Raw genomic sequence first — 5,823 nt, forward strand, 5'->3', positions numbered from 1 at the left:
GCTCCAAGGCACTTGAGGCGCCGCGAGGTGGGGGAGGGCCGGCGGCTTCTTCCCATCCCCCACCCCCTAATGCTCTGCCCCTCCCCCACCCCCTGACTGCCTGGGATTTTTAAAGCTTAAATTTGATTTTGTGTGTTGTTGGGGCGATAGGAAGGGAGGCGGCGCCTCACCCGCAATAAAAGAATGGGAAAGGCCCAGTTTCGGAGGCCCTTAGGCGGCCACAAAGATGTGGGCTTTGAAATGGCCTGAGAGAAAAGGCTACCTCTGAAGCCTGCTTTCAATAGCATCTCGACTAGTATCTTCATAGGAAAGCTTTAGGGTCAGCAATCTGGCCGGAAGAGGGTAGGTAATGGAGTCTGCGTCTAGAAGTTTCATTGTTTAGCAAGCTCACTGCCGGTTTATTTGGTGGGACTGACGGCCATCTGTCGGGTCCTGCTCCTCCCCTTCTCCAGCCCTGGTCCTGGGGAAATGAGGACGGAGAGGGAGACACAAGGCAGGCTGCGGGGAGTCGAAGTCTGGCTTTTTGAGATAATGGAGTTCAGCCCACCTCTGAAAGAGGCCAACGTGAATAATACCACACGATACCAAGGTCGGGGTTCTGCACCTGCCCTATTTGTGCAAATTTTTGTCACCTAAATTCTTTGAGCTATTATTGAATATACACACAAATGAATTTCCTCATGTCGGTTCCCCTGTTCAAAAAGTGTGTAGTTTTCTCAGCTGCAAAATGGGAAGAATAATAGTACCTTTCCATCCGTTTACTGTGCGAATTGCATGGAAAGGCTTAATGCGGTGTTGAACAGTGAATTGGTGCTTAAGAAACGTTAAGGAGGATAAATCCCAAAGTCCTTAGCTTGGCATTTGAAGTCCTTCCACAAACAGTCCCCAACCATCCTCCAGGCTTTATACTTGTCTCATCAGTGCCTTTTCTAACCCGCCCCCCCCCAACATGCTATGCACCCCGTGAATTCCAGACGCCTCTCCATTTATCTGACGCCAACTTCTCCTTCAGTCTTCCTTTAACACAACCCCTTCTTTGACCACAGAAACCCACAGAGAACCCTCACTCCATTGTCTGTACAGCATCTGGTCTGTACTGCTTAGAGCATCAAAAGAAGGGGCAAGGGTCTCTTTGTGACCACACCACCACACCAAAACCCTGAAGTACACTTCTTTTTTTTAACGTTTTGAATACAAAATATTTCAAAATAATTCAAAATTCAATAACTCAAAAAAATTTAATATAAAAATGAAGATAGTGAAAAGTCCCTTTCCTACTTCAGTCCCTCATCTGCCCCTTTCCCCAGCAAAGGTACTACCCCGTTGGTACCCAATTATTCCTCCCCCAACAAAATAAATACACACAAATTCCAAATATGTCTATTTCATTTCTAAACAAGTGAGTACATATCTCTAAATGATAAGGGCTTTTTAAAAACACAGTACCATTATTACATTTAAAAATAAATGCTTCCTTAATATCTTCAAGTATCCAGTGAGTGTTCAAATTCCCAGGATTGTCTCATACAATCTAATGATTGTATTGTGTATGTCACATTATAATCTTATGATTGGTTGGTTCAAATCAGGATCCAAACACGGTCCATGTATTTCATTTGATTGAGTTCACTCTGTCACTCTCTTTTTCTTGCCATTCATTTGTTGAAGAAACTGGACCACTGAGAATTAGCACACTTTCTTAAAGTGATTTATTTATTGAATAATTGAATATAAAGCCTCCAAATATGAGTTCGATGGGAGAAGAAAATGTGTTTAACTTAGTGTATCTTTGAATATATTATTTTAGTACAAACAGTTATGAATCATTAGCCAACATAATAAATCACCAGCCAACAATAAGAAAATATAGTTTGAGATTGCGCTCATTTCTAAATATTACTTCTGAAGGAGCTGTGATCATAATGTCCTCACTTGAGCTGAATGTAGGTCCACATCTAAACAAACCATTGCTTTTCCTACAGCTTTGGAAATGAAAGGAAAGGAAAGGAAGATGATGACAACTATTTAATATAAGTTTGAAATGAAATGAAGATGATGGCAACTATTAATATAACGTGTACTAAAATAAATTTAAAATCAAAATCACCTCCCCATAGAACACCGATTGCATTAGTTTCCTGGGGCTACCATAACAAAATACCACCAACTGGATGGCTTAAACAACAAATGCATTGTCTCACAGTTCTGGAGGCCAGAAGTCCAAGATCAAGGTGTTGGTAGGGTTGGTTTTTTCTGAGGGTCCTGAGGGAGAATCTGTTCCAGGATTTTTACCTAGCTTTTGGTTGTTTGCTGGCAATCTTTCGCATTCCTTGGCTTATAAACACATCACTCTGATCTCTGCCTTTATTTCATGTGGCATTTTCCCATGTGTCCAAATGTGCATTTCTGGGTGCCTACCTGTGTCCATATTTCCCCCTTTTATAAAAACACAAGTCATATTGGATTAAGCATGCATTCTACTCTGATATGACCTCATCTTAACTAATTACATCTGCAACAACCCTATTTCCAAATAAGGTCACATTCTGAAGTACTAGGGGTTAGAACTCCAACATACGAATATCAGGGGGACACAAATTCAACCCATAACACTGACCTTCAACTTAAAATGGGTATATATTTAAAAGTAAGTATATCTTCATTGACTTCTCATCAATTTACCAGTTTGAATTTTCTCTGACAGAGTTTGCCTTTTAAAAAATTCTACTTCACCTCCCATCCCCTAGAGATTAAATATTCCTTTGTAATAACAGGAGTATTTAGGGGTCTTCATTTTCGATTGTGAAATTTTCCATGTGTTTCTTCCAAAGTCTGAAATAGTATCCTGAATTGATGATAATAACACATGGTAATTGTGGAGAATGTTTGAGAATTGCTGGGAATGACAGGAAATATTTAAGCAAGGAAAGAATTTGCAGCTGTGAACACAGAAGCAAAGTTTCGCCCTAAGAAATTGAGTTCTTTTAGGAAAACATATGAAGGAAAAAATAATTACTTGCTTTGAGATATGGTTTTTTTTAAATTGAGGTATAGTTGATTTACAATGTGTTAATTTCTGTTGTACAGCAAAGTGATTCAGTTACACACACACGTGCACACACACACACATACATACACATTCTTTTTTATATTACTTTCCATTATGGTTTATCACAGGATATTGAATATGTTTTGAGACTGCAAAATTGCTACAGTAAAAATGTTCGGTTTGGATCACTGACTTAGAAAAAAAGAATTATGAAACTCCTATGTCTGTTCACAATAGCTATCATCACTAAAACAATCTTACAGTGGTTTAAACAGCCCATAATAATCACTAGCCCTTCCCAAATGCACAAAATAAATTACTTAGAGGAATTCAAGGATATGAAATTAATGTGCATAGTAAACCCTGTGAATCAGAGCTGATCTCCAAACTAATTTTCAGTATCACAGAGCATAAAGTTAAAATTACACATTTCAAACATTTTGACAGAGATCACTTGAGCAATATTTATGAACCCCACAATTTCATTAATTTTTCGTGTCTTCTATCTCCTAACCTTTGGCATTCCACTGACCTTCAAATAGACCACTCAGTAACAAATATTTGTATACACAGATAACCTTTAACTGTGTATTTATAATATGAAATCGTTTTCTAGTTTTATTGTTCCCTTTTTTTAACTTCAGTCTTAATAATTTTTAATGTGTTGAACTGTTTGAAAATAAGTAACACTGGATTGAAGTCAGTTACGTGTTGAATTGTTTGAAAGTAAGATCGTCTAGATTGAGTTCAATTATTATGGACCATATGAAGTAATAGCGAATTGGAAAAAACGCAGAAAAGCAACCGCCCAACGTGGGGCTCGAACCCACGACCCTGGGATTAAGAGTCCCATGCTCTACCGACTGAGCTAGCCGGGCAGCTGAGCAACATCCTTTTTCTAAATCTTTTCAAAGTAATAAGATTGTTTTAACTCGTTCCAAGACTTATATTTTGTATCTAAATTTTTTCCCATAATTTTTTTGGGTAAAGTTTTATACTACTCTCAAAATTGTGTTTCATTTCCGATTCTGTGCACACAAACTTTTACTGTTTAATAAATGTTTAAATGGCCCTCTAGTGGTCAGCGGTAAAGCGGGCTGATGCAGGCGCCCCTGAATTCCCGCTGAGAGGACGGAAGTGAGCGTGGGGTGCCTCCTGTTTATCCCCGAGATCCCCGCTGAGACAGCGCTCACCCCCTGCCGCTCCGGGGACCAAGAATGTTCTCGACACCTGCGTGGCTGGACACAACAGCTGGGTCTGGAGGAACGTCCTGCGTACCTTCTAAAGAAGATCAGAATCCAAAGCACATGTGTAGAGCTGGCTGGCCTCTCGGGGGCCCCCGTGTGGCTTTGAGGTATCTGGCATTTTTCTACGACACGACGGTGGTTCAAACGAAGCCATGCCCCATTGTTCACATAGTAGAAGATTATTAAAAAGCTAACGCAGTCTCAGAAATTAATTGAATTAATTGTGGTGTTTGCTCACACACAGAACTAAAAGGTAAAAACATTTATCCTACAGTATGATAACACCTCTGTGTGGGAAGGGACCATTATTTCAAAACTCTCCCCACTAGAACGAAAAAAATTAAAGATTTATTCTGCTTTTCTAGTAGTAACCAAATAGTCCCAGTTGATGAGGGAGTGCTCTACTTTATAGGGTGGGGGAAAAAACGTAGGATTAGAAAAAGCGTAAATCGGCAAACCCTTGTAAACGAGGATTATCCTTCGAGGTTAAACCGTTATGTTAATAATTGTTAAGGGTCACACAAGTTCAAAGCAACACTACACGGGTTACTTCCTAGATTCAAGAGTAACTGTACAATGGAAGAATCAAGCTGTCACCACCCTAACTGAGAAATTAATCTGAGTTTTGCTAGTGGTTTACTAATCTTCAATGAGACTGTGTGTCTTCAATGGTGATATAATCTGAAGTACACAAGATCAATGGTCATTATTTATTCTAGCCAAAAAATACTTTATGTGGATCTATCAACCATTAGATATTAATTCCAGTTTACAGGAAATAAAGAGAGGAACCAGACAAATGACAGCAGAAGGAAGCAATAGCACAAAATCAGAAAGTGGGAAATTCTGCAGGACAATACTTCAACAAGTATTGTATTTTTAAAAAATGACTTTTGCTAGGTTGAAAGAGATACAGTGGCCATAATAATCGATGCAATAGGTGATCCTGGATTGGATACCATTCTGTATTGTGTATGTGTTTCTTTTTTTTTAATTATGGCAAAATAAACATAACATAAAATTTACTACTTTAACCATTTTTAAGTGTACAGTTCAGTGGCATTAGTACATTCACATTGTTGTGCAACCCTCACCACCATCCAACTCCAGAACTATTTCATCTTCCCAAATTGAAACTCTGTACCCATTAAACAACTCCCTATTCTCCCCTCAGCCCCTGGCAACTGCCGTTCTACTTTTTGTCTCCATAAATTTGACTACTCTAGGTGCCTCATGTAAGTGGAATCATATAATATTCTATCTTTTTGTGTCTAGCTTATTCCACTTAGCATAATGTTTCCAAAGTTCATCCATGTTGTAGCATACCTCCGAATATCCTTTCTTGTTAAGGCTGAATAAATATTCCATCTCATGAATATACCACATTTTGTTTATCCATTCATCAGTTGTTGGGCATTTGGGTTGCTTCCACCTTTTGACTATTGTGAATAATTCTGCTCTGAGTGTCGGTGTACAAATATCTGTTCGATTCCCTGCTTTCAATTCTTTTGGGTGTATATCCAGAAA

The 5,823-nt window shown here is 38.9% G+C and overlaps 1 non-coding gene across 1 annotated transcript; it reads right to left on the reverse strand.

The window, feature by feature from the left end:
* Positions 1-3,854: 3,854 nt before the first annotated feature.
* TRNAK-CUU (transfer RNA lysine (anticodon CUU)) lies at positions 3,855-3,927 on the reverse strand. Its single transcript has one exon. It is a non-coding gene; the product is annotated as a tRNA-Lys (tRNA).
* Between the last annotated feature and the right edge of the window lie 1,896 nt (positions 3,928-5,823).

Source organism: Delphinus delphis, chromosome 2 (assembly GCF_949987515.2).
Source record: "Delphinus delphis chromosome 2, mDelDel1.2, whole genome shotgun sequence".
Taxonomy (NCBI): Eukaryota; Metazoa; Chordata; class Mammalia; order Artiodactyla; family Delphinidae; genus Delphinus; species Delphinus delphis.